The sequence below is a fragment of the Anabrus simplex genome, chromosome 10 (genome assembly GCF_040414725.1).
Source record: "Anabrus simplex isolate iqAnaSimp1 chromosome 10, ASM4041472v1, whole genome shotgun sequence".
NCBI classification, from domain to species: Eukaryota; Metazoa; Arthropoda; class Insecta; order Orthoptera; family Tettigoniidae; genus Anabrus; species Anabrus simplex.
The window spans coordinates 50307858-50324627 of NC_090274.1; the positions used below are offsets into that span (position 1 = coordinate 50307858).

The following is a 16770-nucleotide window of genomic DNA, read 5'->3' on the forward strand; positions in this document are numbered from 1 at the left end:
CCAAGAATGTGTTAGCTGGGAAATTTTACTATCAAATCATCAAAGAAAAGAACTTAACAAATTCTACTATTATGCGATAACTCAGTATCCTTTCATGGAATAGTCCTGGCCCATTTTAAAAATTTATTTCTATCCTTTGGTGGTGAAAACAATCGCATATCATTAACTACCTTACCATTGCCTGACTTACAGCCATGCACAAAACAGTACAGCATGTTGAACTATTAATTTAATCAAGCCACATGAGATACGTGATTTAAGTACTCAACACACAACGAACTGAGTTTAGGAACTGAAAGCAAAGAAAATTCAACTTATTGATTGAAATATCTTGCACAGTAAAGTCTTCCGCACTTTCCTATACTATACTACTGCAGCACGTGTTGGACAGAATCGCTTGCAGTGTCGGGGCCATAAACTACCATGCTATAATGGCTGAGTCCTCACACTTAGTTCATCTATTTGTTAATGTTATATATTTCAATTGCCGTAACGAATGATTGGATTTGAGTACATATCCTAATTCAGACAAAAGATTGAGAAAAACATTATGTTAAGCACGTATATATTATCTTAGCACATTATGGCAAGAAAATGTTTTATCGGTCTACCATGAATTTCAGATGCTAGTATTGCCATGTGTTATCAGCAATTCTGATATATTCACTATTGACTCGTTATGGTATTATATCATTACTCCTTAATTTAATGTTTCATCACATTTTTGTCAATCTCCTTTGAATTTCCTTATTTTATGATGCACTACTTTTCAAGTTATTCTGACAGTCATCCGAGATGATGTTACTTGTTCTTGTGGCAGGCCGTAGGTTTGTTTAATTATAAGTGAATTTTAGCGTGATTACTTTTTTTCATCATTTTCATTGCTGGGCTGATTTCATTCTTTTCTGCTGTTCTACTTCTGTCCTTCTTGTTCTGCCTAACTGTTCTTGTATTCTCTTATCCTTTCACGATTCTCATGAGTTTTTCATTTTTGAGGGGCACAATTTAACAATAATCCAGGTAATGAAGTCTATTTTGAAGAAGACATTAATCTGTAATGTCATGGGTATTACAGTTAAAACTTAAAACTCTTTGGTTAATGATTTTCTTTTCCTGTAACTGTGCTTTGCTTGAACCGAATGAGTACTTTTTTTTGTGACATCCATCGGTAACCACCCTGATTGTGTGATGGTGTATTTTGTTTATTTTTTGGGGATTGTTGAGGAGATTTCGTCATGAAGAAACATGGATGTTGGTAACTGTTGTGAATGAATGCAATATTTTGTTGGATGTTTGATAATAATCACAATTTAATACCTTAATGTCATTAATATTGGTCGATGAAGTGTGTTCCCAGGTGCTGCTTTTAGTTGCTGTTCTTCATGAAGACCTTGGAGCACTCAGTACACTTGTACATTCGGGCCACTCACCTCTTCTTGGGGTGGTGTCCCTTCTCCTCCAGCTCCTTCTGCGCATCTTCTTCCGTCTTCAACTGTTCTGCTGTAGTGAACGCCAGCAGGTCCTCCGCCATTTTCTCCCCATCCACAGTCTTGTGCGACAACAGATCCTCCTCTGATGGCATGAAGACCTCGTGGCAATTTTCTTCTTGTGAAGCAGGGACTGAGACGTCTGCGCTCGACGGCATATACACAGGGTCACCTGAAGGTTGAGAATGGCAGAGTTGTCCTGTGGTGGCACAGCAATGGTGTTGTTCTCAAAGAGCAGCATCTCACCTGGCAGTGTGTCCTTCAGCGTACAGCCAGTGAAAAAGTAAGTGCAGTATTTTGGAGGAAAGAATGTAGTGTGCTCTACTGACAAAATATCGCGGATTCTCTCCTGGAGTCTTTGTCAGCATTTGAAATGTGATGTTACTTGGTCAGCTGGGTCTAGCTCTGACGATTGCTGGACTCTACTCCTACAATTCTTCCCTTGCACAGCCTGACAAGATCACTCAAGGGCAAGGAACATGAATTACTGTCTGGGCAGTGCCTGATCAGTTACTGAGCTGCTGTTGACGGGTGGAGGAGATTCTAGGATGTCCTTTTCTGGCACTGTCGGCAGTGGCTTTATGTGAACCTGAGTGGGTTCAGCTTGTCCCTCCTGAGTTACATATATTATGAGACTTCCGTCGTCATCAATCAGCCTGCTCTGCTCCTGGAACAAGGACTCCAACTGCCTCGGCTTCCGCTTCTTTCTGTAGCCTTTCCTCCGGTGTTTGGCATGAGTGCATCTTAAGTAGGTCGACGCTTGTGAAGTCCTGCTTGCAGCACTGACAGTGGAAGCTGGTCTCCTTCTCGTGCTTCCTTTCGTGTTCCTTGAGCAGAGCAGTGAACTCGAAGCTCTCTCCACACACATTGCAGTAAAAACATCTAGTGTGTCCACTTTCCTTTGTCCTGCTTGAGATGTTGCTGGTCTCCTTGTCACCAAGCATGTGCTTCACGTCCTTCTCCACCTGGTGGGACACTTTGTGCTGGAGCATAGTACTGAGTTGTGTGAAGCGCTTGCCGCACACCCTGCAGGGGTACGGCTTTATCCCTGAATGTATGCGGGTGTGCCTGATTAGGTGTGAGACGTGGTTAAACTTCTTGCCACAGACCTCGCAGATGGACTTGTTGATGCCCAGGTGAATGCTGAGGTGAGTCCGCAGGTCGGATCGCTTGAAGAATCCCTTTAGACAGATCTGGCATTTGTGAGGTTTCTCTCCGGCGTGTATCCGCCTCTCATGGTAGTTCAGTTGGGATGCGCGGTCAAAACATGCCGAACATAGGGAGCATTCGTGGGGCCGCAGGTTCAAATGGCACTGCTTCTCATGCCGCCGCAGCTGAGACTGGCTAGGGAACTCTACTGCTGTGGGGCAGAGAGTGCACTCCCACTTGCGCTCTCCACTGTGTGAGTGGAGGTGGCCGTAATACTGTACTGCTCTGGCAAAGCTAGCACCACACAGGTCACAAACGTACTCCTGTTTCTCCTCTCCATCCTTGTCCTTCTTCCTCCTCTTCCTGGTCTCCTTCTTCACCTTCCTTGCCTTTTCTGGCAGTGGAGTTAGCATGGCGTCCAACACCTCCAGTCTGTCCTCGATGTGCAGCTCACTCTCGATCACCTGCTCCATCTTGCGGAGCTGACCGAGGGAGCATTGGTGGGACCGCAGGTTCAAATGGCACTGCTTCTCATGCCGCCACAGCTGAGATTGGCTAGGGAACTCTACCGGTGTGGGGCAGAGGGTGCACTCCCACTTGTGCTCTCCACTGTGCGATTGGAGGTGGCCGTAATATTGTGCTGCTCTGGCAAAGCTAGCACCACACAGGTCACACACGTACTCCTCTTTCTCCTCCCCATCCTTTTCCTCCTTCCTCCTCTTCGTGGGCTCCTTCTTCACCTTCCTTGCCTTTTCTGGCAGTGGACTTAGCATGGCGTCCAACACTTCCAGTTTGTCCTCGATGTGCAGCTGACTATCGATCACCTGCTCTGTCCTATGGCCCTGACCACCTTTCGTCTTCGTAGTGATGGTGCTGAAAGACAAATTGTTCAGCAAATTATCCAAGAATGCCCTCTAACAACCTTCTCAAGAGGTCCAGCCGAGTTCCCGATGGCTACTCAAAATGGTGTTAATTTGTTTAGAGATACCAATCTGACATTCTGACTTAATGTGTACAGATGTGTAAATCATTTCTAAAGACTTTTATTGTGATTGTAAACCATACGGTAAATACAAGTGAATATTGGGAAGCCAGTTGGATATTAGTGTTCAACTTACATAGCAATTGCCCGCTAAGCACTTCAACATTTCATGCTTTTATCCTTAATTTAAAATTCCCATCTGAAATCTAGAAATTTTTTTGGATATGACTCTTTTTATAAAGTCAAAAGAGAGGTGATGACATTAAAGCTACATTATACATGATGGTGACCGTGATTGAGAAAGTTTTGTCTATATGGTTTACTATCGTATTTTAGCAGACATTTATTAATTATCACGAAAGATTTGAATCACTAATCTCCCCAAATAATTAGTACATTTATAATCATTATACTATTCAATTAAAACTAGATTTTCAATTTAAAGGGTGTCAATTATTTGGGGCATTACTTTCTTAATCAAGGTCACCATCATGTATAATGTAGCTTTAATGTCTTCACCTCTTTTTTGACTTTATAAAAAAAGTCACATTGAAATGTTTTTTAGATTTCAGATGGGACTAAGGTAAGTTTTAAGGTGACATTTGTGTTATCCTGTGTTTTCTCGTAAAATTTATGTTATCCAATCTTTCTTCCTGGATTTAACTTTGCAGTTTTACCTTTGCTTATTTGTATTGGTTATTTGCTTGTTGTATTATGGTGACTTACCTTCAGTTAAAGTTAAATTTCAAAATTCTTCTATCAATAGTAAGAATAAGCCACCTTTTTATCATGCCTAACCGGTCTCTATGATATAAACATTCCACATCCACATTATCACTTCTTACCCTTGATTCAACTCCTATTTAACATCTGGTAAATATCAATTTATCAAATTATTTTATTCTATTTCATATAATAATTCTACATTTCGACACTGACAAACTTATGCCATCCTTTATCGAAATCCACCTCTCGGTACTATAATCACCACTCGCTTATCCTTCCCATCTCCTAAATATACCTCTCTATAAACCTTCTAACTAAACATCATAACTTACACATATCACTGTGGTTGAAGTAAAGGCTATTTGACCACATATTCCTACATCACTCCCAGTTTCCCAAAATAATTACTCTATATATTCACTTAAATCCCAATCCCCTTCCAGTCAGTAACTCACCAACACTGTATCTGTATCCCAACGTCAACAATCTCCGCTCCCTCATGCAGCCATGATTACTGTCATCTTCTCCACTTCTATCACGTAACTCTTTCCTACTGCAGTCCTGTTGAGCTGACCATATATTGATAAATCTGGTCTATCATCGAAAGTCATAATTGTGCCAAGGTGACCTGTTCAAAACTCTTTTCATTTCACTGGATATCTGATGCATGTTTTAATAATACCAGTGTCATCATCTTTCCCAGTTTCAGCCTCATCCCATTATCTGTAATGGTGTTTGCCAATTCACCTACCAACATCATCCACATATTCTACTGATTTCTTATATGATATGATGTCATCAACAATGCACCCTAGTTTTATCCTCAAGTTTAGAAACTTGTATTGCATGGACTGGCACATACACTACATGAATATTTGCAAAATTTATATTTAATACCTAAGAAATTTTGTACAAGATAACATGGCATGGGGAACTGTTTGAAACCATTTTAAAGACTGATACTCAACTAAGAACCACAATCAAATAAATTGCACAGACTCACAAAATTCCACACTACACAGGTTCTTCTAAATTGTAGAGATGAGAATTAATGCACTCTAAATTGAAGACATTTATACTCAATATGAGAAAATTATTTCCACATGCCTCAATTAACTTATTCACTCCCAAGCACAACGATTGTTGTTTTAGAGCATTGATTCAAATAGTTACTTATATTTCCCATTAATAGCATCCTAATAAAAGGAAACTTGCTATACAAGATTAAGGATAGTGCCCTGAAACAACAGTGCATAATGGGTGCACTCTGTTTATCCCAAAGGAATCACATAACCAATCACATATTATGCCTACAAGCAAGGATAGGTTATCATCTATCATCATAATTCATCACTGGATAATATAGTAGTACATGCAGATATCTATTACACGCTGAATAAGTGCTTTTAATGTTACTCTGAAAGCTTTCAAAACATGGGTGCAACACGCTACCAGTATTAACACTAAATCAAACTACTGCAGGACACACTAGGCTCAACTTATAGATGAATTTCCTGACGTGAAAGCACTGAAAAAAGAATTCTTCCAGTTAAAAACTGAATTGAATGGCAAGGGAATCAGCTGGATGAAGCCAAGCAATACAGACATCCAATATTACTCAGAAATATCTATCCCCTCCCATCACACAGGCATTACTTAGAAACACATAATTTTCTCTATACTGTGGTGTTTACAATGCTGCCTTATAAATGCTCTTCTTTCCTGCTGGGACTGAAGAAATACATGTAATTGTTGATGATAATAAAATACAAGTTTTACCAAAGTGGCTCACATCTACCATCTCATTCTCTACAGTAGCACCTGATCAATATAAGCTGGCCGACTGGAACTGATTTGATGGTAGTAACCCTTTATTACATAAAGCACTTCAAATTAAAATAATATGTAAGTCATTACATGGTGCTCAGCCAGCAGATCATGTTGAATGAGATTACTGTTAGTTTTCTACAAACCTCTTGGCATAATGAAAATGTCTGACTTTGAAGCTTGTTTATTTGAACTCACGTCTTTCCATAATCATGTAATAATTGTAAGTGACTTAATATCAACCTAATGAACAATTCAGCCCAAACTGAAAAAAAAATAGATATGATTTCTCCTTGTAACGTGACTATTCCTTCCTTTAAACCCACTAATCACATATATACAAATTTCACACACATTGATATATCATAACTAACAATCCCCATGAATTTCTAAATCACGGCTAAATTCCTGTTCCATTCATCTCAACGTACCCTCCTCCCATCAGTACTCAAATACAAGCCGAAGATCAGCACCTGAAGAAATATTAAATTGGATCACTTAAGTACTAGGTCTACAATGTACCCTGCAAAGATATACTTCTACTAGATAATATTGATTCAAAAATAGACACATTTAACTTGCTTGTCAGCAGACTGTATGACAAGTCTACTCACAAATGACTTGTGAAGGTTAGCTACCCTCCCTGTCTGTGGTTAAATGAAAAAAAAAAACCTGAAAATATAATGGCTCACTGTAATGCACGTTTCCATTGGTACAGGAGAAATTGCAAAGAATGATATTTAAAGAATTTAAAGACTATTGTGTACTTAGGAACAGGGTCTGGCAAGTCCTAAGAAATATAAACACTTGAACTCTTTTTCAGGCAAACAAATCACAAGTAATTTCTTGAACCAAATCCATTCACTGGGCATTATGAAAGGACATGAGCAACAACTGGAACCAACTGTAACTTTAACCTTAGTAACTATGAGAGAATTTACAGTACATATCTGAGCAGTTAAATCACCTGCGGCATTGTTGGACTGAAGCCCTGGTCATGGTCGCTATGTGGGGGGATGAGGGAAATTATTCTGTTGAGAGGTGAGGAAAAAGCTGAATACATTAACTCTGTTTCAATGAGAGGGAAGGGTAAATTCTTCTTCGTCATCATTTAACCTTTTTTATGTATCAGGGAGTAAATGTAAGCTAATGATGATGAAATAAACATATGGGAAGGAACCGAAGAGTTTCATGTAATATATAATTGTTATTCTTAGTGATAAATAACAAGGCAGTAAGACCTCTTGAGCAGCAAGAATGCTGCATAAATTCAGAGAATTTACTACAGTGAAAGGTACAGTATGATAATGAACCACTCCAGATATATTTCAGTCAACCTTAGTTTTTTCAGTTATGTATTCCATAAAAGTATATTCAGAAACACATACAACAGGTTTTAAATTACCTGAAATTTCACTTTATTCCAACCACTAATTTTCACTTTACAAATGAAAAAAGACATATATAATCCACCTTACGGAAGATAACCGTCAGTACAGAATAAGAATTATATCATACAACCACTAGTTATTTATGTTATTAAAGACTAAATTTACCCTTGGAAAGATATGATCAACATGAAAAAAAAATGAACAGTTCACAGAGACAAAACACCCAATACTGAGCATGACAGTGAACAGGTAAGCAACACATTTCATATTGTGTAGGTTAAGTAGTGTACTTACTTGTTTTCTTTCTTGACACGTGGGACAAGTTCATCAACTGTATCTTGCTCTATGGATATTTCCTCCTTAATGTCTTCACAAGGCTATGAGTAAGAAATAACAAATGTAGAGTAAACAGGTAAAGAACCAAGTTAATAAAACGAGAAACAGCTGACAAAATACATTTCAAAATGGCACAATGAAATTATCATCAATTTATCTTCCAATGTAAAACTATAAAACATGGAAAGGAAAACGCAAGTTTTAACCCTACAATGCGTCATGTATCAGATATGATACATACAATTTAACTGCATAGAATTCAAAGTCTAAGACCCTTATTGCTGTTCATGCGCATTGTATCTTTTCTGATACATTCCTCTTGCCAACATGCTTCATGCTTTTTGTCACTAGAATGCAGGTCGAATACATTACGTGTCTTCGCAGGTTAGTTGCCAAGGAAACAATGGGATGTGCTGTACTCCAGCGAAATGTGACATTATGGTATTGTGAATAATTTATTTTACTCAACAGAAAATTGCATATTTCAATTTCAGATGATTCCTAAGTATGTTTTTGCATACAGGAACAGTTGCACCCTAATAGTGTCTCATAGTACTGATATTATTTGTTCGTATCAGATCTGCTACAATGCACTTGAATGACAATGGATTATAACATGGATCGCACGTATACTGAGGATGAGTTAGTGACTTTGCTAGCAAACTGGGATGAAAGTGCAGATGATATACGAGTAGATAATTCAGACAATGAAAATGAAGATTATGTAGGACTGAGAAATGTATTGGATGATGATGAAGTGTTCGATATTTAACACATGCTGTTGGTAATTGTAGTAACACAGAATGAGGACAGTTTACCATGTTCGTCTAGCAGTTTATTTTCTGGAGTGTGTGTGTGCAGAATGGAACAGAATTAGCATGTGATTTTGAAGAAAATACAGTATATGGGATAGATGGGGTTGAACCGGGTTCTATAGTGCATCAGTGTGATGGAGATTTCGTGCCTGATAGAAACTGCTCAAATAAACACAACCTTTATCCTCAGGGAACTTAAGATGACATGCGGAAGAGGGGTCGTCGTTCCCTGGTTGACGTGGCAAGTGAAGAGAAGAAGAAGAGGGGTCCAGCAGCATATGTTCCTCCATCTGATGTCAGAACTGATAATGTTGCCCATTGCCCATCATATAGAAACACCCGACAGAGGTGTAAAATGCCGAACTGCAAGAGTTTCTGGTTCATCAAATGTTCCAAATATGCAGTTCACCTCTGTCTCAACAACAACAACTGTTTTTAAGAAATTTAATTGTTAGAAGAGCTATTGTAAGGCCAGAGTGACTTGAAAACTGAACTGGTTGGTGATGTGTGAAGAGTGGCACTGATGTGCATTGCGTAAGATATGCTACAAACTGAAAATTTAAAATATTTATTGTGTTTTTGTACATAGATCTTTAAAAGTTTTTACAGTGTTTAACAAGCATTTCTCCAGTGTAAAATAAATTTTACGAGTTTTTAAAAAGTGAGCATTATAGGGTTAAATCAAGTCATAATTACACAGGAAGATAGAAATATGAAAATGAACACATGGTAGGATAGCGCTAGAAGAGGTAGGAACAGAAAAGAAGAAACATGAGAGGACAATGATATTCTGCTCTTTACACAATATCATCCCCTTTTTCATTTATTTCCATTCCCCCTTTTTTCCACACTGACTTGCTACTTTTTTATCCTATTATATCCAATATTTAATGTTCCAATCTTTGATGATGATAATATTTGTTGTTTAAAGGAGCTTAATAGCCGGTCATTGGTACCTAATGGTACAAGCTGCAATGGAATGAAATTATAATTAAAACTTCAAAATGTATCATCTGATTAGGCACAAAAGCAAATAATAATAAAAAATGACCATGAATCCACAACAATCAGAGGATCCAAAGTGGAATATACAGTGTGAAGCAGCAAGGGGCAAAGCATCAAAAATCCTGGGGTTCCTATAGAGGAATTTAAGAGGCTTCAATTCATGACTCATAAGGTCAGATTATCTTTGCTTGATTCATCCCATATGGTCTCCCTGTTCAGCACCGCACAACAGGCGAGAACATGAGCAGACTGTAGAGTGTGCACCACCGCACCAAAAGGCTAATTAACTGTCATCCCCTCTCCCATCCAATAAGGTTACCTTCCACTGAGACAACAGCCAAACAAACTGACCTGATCTTTCTTCGGAAATCCCTTTCTGCCTCTATAGAAATCAATCCTTCCTGTGCCTATCGCATGTTCATCACTCAGCAAAAAGAGGCAAACAGATACCCTTTGTCCACCTTTTGCCCTACATCTGCCATTCTGAAGGTTTTTTTGCTAGTGGCTTTACGTCGCACCAACACAGATAGGTCTTATGGCGTTGATGGGATAGGAAAGAAATAGGAGTTGGAAGGAAGCAGATGTGGCGTTAATTGAGGTACAGCCCCAGCATTTGCTTGGTGTGAAAATAAGAAACCACAGAAAACCATCTTCAGGGCTGCCAACAGTGGGATTCGAACCCACTATCTCCCGCATGCAAGTTCACAGCCACGCATCACTAACCGCATGGCCAACTTGCCCGGTGGAGAGAAGGGTTTTTATTGGTATTCCAAAGACCTATGGAATTTGCTGCTAGGGGATTCCAGTCATTCAGCCATCATACAGTAGTCTCTGTACATGGAGTTTCTGTGATACAAAATTTTCACAATTCCTTACAATCATTTGGTATTTTATCATTAATGCTGATTTTATTGACACGAATAAACAAATTATAGAAAGTGTAGTAAGATCAGACGTCGCTGTGAGTAGCTAAGGTCAGTGTTTTTAGGTTAAGCTATATTCTACGGGTTGCATAAAACTGAGTGAGTAGCTATAGCACTCTGTATATATATAGTTTCTCTGAAACCTCTATATGCCATACGAAATAAATAAATAAATGAATTGCTATACTTAATTTTGTGCGGCTATTTCTAGCTGGATAGTACGGCAGACCCACCGATGAGGGTGGGCGCCATCTGCCATGTGTAGGTAAGTGCGTGTAATTGTCGTGGAGGATAGTGTTATGTGCAGTGTCTGAGTTGCAGGGATGTTTGGGACAGCACAAACACCAATAAACACATCCTTCCAGATAACTTTATAGTTTGATTGTTTATGGTGAACATGCTACTCTAGTGTCATACAAGTCCAAACCAAACAAAGTGGTTTTGTTGCTGTCAAGGAGAGAATACCCAAGCATCTAGCATAATATCTGAAACTCTGTGGTTTGAAGAAGACAGCAATTTAGTAACTGGTCCATATTCCACCCCTTGCAGCAGACCATAGTGCAATACACCTTTGATTAAAGGTGGAGCAACGTATGCTTATGCCATAATACTCATGTGACTCCTTTTGAACTAGCTCATGCTGCACACAGTTGCAGATCAACACCACTGCTGCTCTTCAGGTGTGTTGCTACATACTGGAAGAAGCTTGTTTTCATGAAGTGGAGCCTATTGACCATGATGATGAATGTGGTATGGACAAACAGGAATAATATTATTTTCAAATAATTTCACATAATATTACAACATTCTAGAAGACTATCGTGACGCTAAGAATAGAGAGTGTGTGGGATCAGTGTGTGGCGACAATAATGGTGGGGGGGGGGGTGATGACTTAGATATTAGGCCCCTTTAAACAACAAGCATCAATACCAGTTGGAGCTGCGCAACAACATGGTCAAATGAACAGTTAGCCAAACATTAGCTTCATTGATTTACTGAGGCTCACAACAAGAAACTATAATAATAATAATAATAATAATAATAATAATAATAATAATGACATGTACCCTACGGAGAGGCCTGGTGCAGGTCTTTTGAAATGACGCTGTAAGGACGATCAGCGTGTCTATGAGGATGGGGATGTAAAAAAGGAATTCTAACGATGAAGACGGCACAAACACCCAGTTCCTCAGCCCAAGGAATTTGCCAATTAATTTACAGTGGTTAATGGCAGCGTCTTTTTGTATCCATTTCTGCATTCACGTCAAATCATGCGGAAGCTATCATGATCCAATTTTTTATGTCCAAGCATTACATTAGGATGAGAAGCACGGTCGTATGTGCTCATCTGGTGTCTCGGGCCTATTCTTAACGTGATATCATGACGAATATAAGAACTCATCGAGTTCTAGTGCGCCCCGCCAGGTAGCGCTAGAGTTTGGTAGCTCCACAATACCTATCAGCTGGTCATAGGAATGGTGACACAGGACACGTATTACTCTGTAACTAATAAGTATATACACTGTCTTTTATTTTTTTAAATGAGAGATTACAATTAAAATACCACGGCAGAGAACAGTGGAAAAATATCATACACGGAAATGAGAGCTAGGACTTTCATCACATGTTCCGAAAAGCACAAGTTACTCGAGTGTACATATACATAAATAACACAACTCCCAGCATATTAAAAAAACACCCATGAACCATTTAAAGGTAATACTCTACTTACTATCTCAGTTTGTCGGTTACTGGACTTTCGAAAGCGTGCGTGAAGATTTGGCGGATTTCTTTCACTCTGAAGAAAAATCGGCACTTCAGATAATGATAAACAAGTCTGGGAATTATATCCATAACATGCTGAAGACAACAGCCAGCTTCTGAAGGATCAACCTGAAATTTTGTCTATAGAATCGATCAATTTGTGAAAATTTAGATTTTATAATTCCACCTTTACAATACTGTAATTGTCTTTATTACAAAGACTACATTAAATTACACTCGTGAAACATGTTTCGTCCTCTTATAGGACATCTTCAGTCACAAATACAAATACATAACATTAAAAATAAGGCGAGGACACACTAAAATAAGTAAATGCAAAGTCTTTGTATACTGTGACGCGGCGTGATAGCATCTTGTCAATCTTCAATGTTAAAATGGTGCAGTGTGAACATGATATGAAGCATGAAGTCCGATTAAAATCATATGTTAAAACTGTTGTTCAAAACAACGAATTGTCAATTATAAAACTCCGTAAGTGGCTATGCAAATAAAATTATGTGCATATTGTACATAAAACAGTGTTCTGGTGATGCCAAATTGCGATAGATTTCTTGATTAGGAGGTGGAGTTATACTGACGCAAGTTGAACCTGATTGTGTGTTGACAATAGGGGCCTAAAAAGAAAAAGAAAATATGAATGAACTGAAGAATAAAATGCTGTTAAATGTGAACTAAGTGCCCATCCCGTTACTCACCTCCTTGCCCGTCCTACATCGACCACTCCACCTCAAGTGCTAAGGCTAACTGAGTGACGTCCTCGAAGGTTGTTGATGACTGAATGTGAGGGGAGGTTGAGAGGAGTTTGACTTAAGGGGAGAGACGTGAGGTGACATATTACTCACGCGCCTTCGTGAAAAGAATTTATTGATTAACTCCTCGAAAAGTATATTGATATCCTCCGATATCTCATTAAGATTATAAATCGCGTTGAATTTTTGATCAATATTTATAAAGATGTTTTCTAAAATATTCAATAGATTTCCTTTCTTACATAAATGGAGAATTTGAAGGTCTTGTTGTATGCCCATGAATGTATGATTAGTATCGTCCATATGAGAACCGAATGCTGAGAATCTGCCGTACTTTGATGCATTAACATGTTCATTATACCTTATGTTAAAATTGCGGCAGTTAACCTTGATTCGTAGTTTAAAACTTTCCAATGCCATGGAAAAAATGCATCCAAGAAAGTGCATTTAAAGAATTCAAATAACGCACTTTGATAACTCACTGACAAACATGGCCTCTCACAATGAAAGAAAGAAAGAAAAAACGCATGATTCAAAGACGAGAAGAAATCTATGCTGGCTCCCATGTGCAAGTGCATTGTTCATTGGATTACGGTACTGTATGCATTTTAGATGCCCTGTACTTGCACAGAAAGTACTCGGTGCCCTTAAAACATTGTGGCTAATCCAACTTTCCTTTACGTGGGGAGGAAGTCTCTCCCTTCCCTCTGTATGATAACACAATACAGTCACTCTATCCTTGTTGATTTCCCACCATGGCACTTCTCTCATAGTTCAGAAATGTAAAAACCTGCCGCGTCAAAAAAGTATTCTAAGACCCACTAATGCATGCAATCACCTTGATTCACAGTTTAAACTTTTCAATGCCATGGAAAAAACTATTTCCGAAATGTATCCAACCAGGTGCATTTACAATGTTCAAATAATGCACTTGGATATATCACTGACAAACATAACCTCATGTAATGAAAGAAAAAAAAATCACACAATTCAAAGACGAAGATAAACTGTGCAAATGCACTATTTTTTTGGACTACTCTACCATTTGCATTTTTAGATGCAATGTACTTGCACGGAAAGTGCCCAAAGCCCTTAAAACATTGTGGCTTATGGAATTTTCCGATAATGAGGGGAGGAATTCTCTCACTTCTGTGTGCAATGAAACACAGTATAATGACCCCCACCCCGACCCTTGTATGATTTCCTGGCTGGCACTTCTCCTTTAAAACCATAAGACCATTTGGACTTGGCATTAAAAGAAAGCAATGCAGTTTCATTGGCAATGACAATATTGTTCGGTGCCTACGAATTGATTATATAAGCCATGCCGTTTTGTCAACTGTCAGCATTGACAGTGTTTGCGAATTCTGTTCCCCCGCACACTGCCTACTGCGTGATATTACGGCATTCCTTAAAACATTGAATACAAAAGAATTCTGATTTCACTTGAACTTTGCAATTGTGAAGCACACTGTACTCACACCGCAATGTGTGAAAGTGCAGAAAGCTACCCCTGCACATTCCGGAAGATGCGTTCTATCATGATGCGGATAAATTTTTAATTTAAATTATTCTGTAATTTACTATTGTTTGAAAATGTACAGGCAGTTTCGAATTAAAAGTCTGAATTTCGGTTATGGAGCCAACATTGTACTTCAAATTACGAATTATCCGTATTTCGAATTAAACAATTTAAATAACATACAAAACCATATGTCATGTTTCCGGGAACAAGAGCTTCTTCAAATTAGGCGGCATTTTGAATTAACCAATTTTGAATTATCGAGGTTCTACTGTAATCACTTAAATGTCAAACAACAATGAAATAATTAAGTCAGAATTCAGATTTATCGAAACAAGTTAAAACATACAGTAGTTTCCAGCAGATGCAATAAATATTTCCAGTAGTGTACTTCGATATCCATATACAATGTTGAGACCATGGTCGCTTCCTTCCCTCTCCTAGGCATTTCCTATCCAATCATCGCCATAAGACATTCATGCCTACATAGCCATGGCCTGCTGAATAAACATGGCAGGGCCGTTCAATAGAGTTCAAGTTCCTCTACGATCTGCTCCAGTTAAATAAAGAATACAGACAGCCTCAATTGCATCAAATGAAAATACCAGTATGCCACAGCTGGACACTATATAAATGTTATTATTATTGGGAAAAATATTTACCTGGATTTCATATTTCTTCATTACGGTGCTCGCTTCAACCTCATAAAAATTTTCATCAGCACACACATTACAGGGTTCAACCTTTATTTCAACTAATGTATCATGAGCATGCGGAAGCAGTGGATTTGGCACCTGAAAATATTTGGTATATTTAAGGATCAACAATATCTCCACATCAAATTTTACACATTACATTTAAGTGTGATATACAAAAAAATATAGTATTATAATACGTATAAATCACAGACATTTTCATAAAATATACAAGTTGTAGTAAAAGTCCCAATAAGTGGAGATGCACCATACAGAGAAATGAGCAGCTACCAAGACAATATTGTGCTAGTGTTTGCAACCAATGATTTACTACCAAAAATATTTAATTTTAATACCACATTTTCCTTGAAATTAAATTTCAATGAAATAATTTGGGACCCTAAAAAAAAAAAAAATTTAAAAAATGTGGAAGAAAATTTGCTTCTTAGTGAAGATATAATGGAGGGTAAAAGAGAAGTGAAGTACTGTGATTATATGATACAAGTGCAAAAAGACTCCAGTGAAGATGCCTTTACTTACTGCAATTGCTATAAATCACAAGCAAATTTTTGTATGTCATATTTCTACAATAAGAAAAGACTTACTTCCTCTATTAATGAGATGTAGGCAAGTAGACTACCAAGTCCAACAAACACATCAGTAAGCTTCAAAGCATCACTTCATGGAAATTAAAGATCTTCAACAACTGATGGGATACATTGCTGAAGAGTACCTTGGGTGAAATGTACCTATAAAGTTCAGGATTATGACTGACAGGAGATTTGCATCATGTAAGAGCCAAATAGTCACATAAGAAAGTTGGAGAAATGTTCTGATGTCACGTGAAGATCTGGACATTCATAATGATTGGATGTACAGCAACTGCAATCAGGAAGCTGATACTAACCTCCCAAAGTGGAAGGACAACTGCATCCATGGTGAATGGTGGGAATTATCATGTCCTGGTGACATATCCCTACATTTCTTGGAAGGATTGACAAAAATAACCTGTCACCAACTCCCAAAGCAGCATTTCTTTACAGGTAAGCTCTGGATATATTAGAGCAGAACTTGTTACCTGCACACAAGGCCAAGTCAACACATTGCTAGCTGGAGTGTAATGTACCCAATACAAAGCTGCTTGTGAAAATTCTGACCATAATACACTCAACGATCACCTGTTGAATGTTTTAGTGAAAAAGTCCTTCTCTAAACCCCTTAAAAGTAGAGTGTTCATAAAAGCAGATCTGGTGAAGGCAGCAGTCAATTATGTCAAATGAGTTTGCATGGTGATGTTCAAGTGGCCAGTCATTTGAGGAAGTGTGTGGGTGAATAATCTGAGTAGTGTTATAATATGTGCACTCGGTGATGAATAAGT

The 16770-nt window shown here is 38.3% G+C and overlaps 1 pseudogene; it reads right to left on the bottom strand.

The window, feature by feature from the left end:
* Nucleotides 1–1971: 1971 nt before the first annotated feature.
* The window catches only part of LOC136881798 (zinc finger protein ZFP2-like), a 46196-nt pseudogene continuing 31397 nt past the window's right edge, over nucleotides 1972–16770 (bottom strand).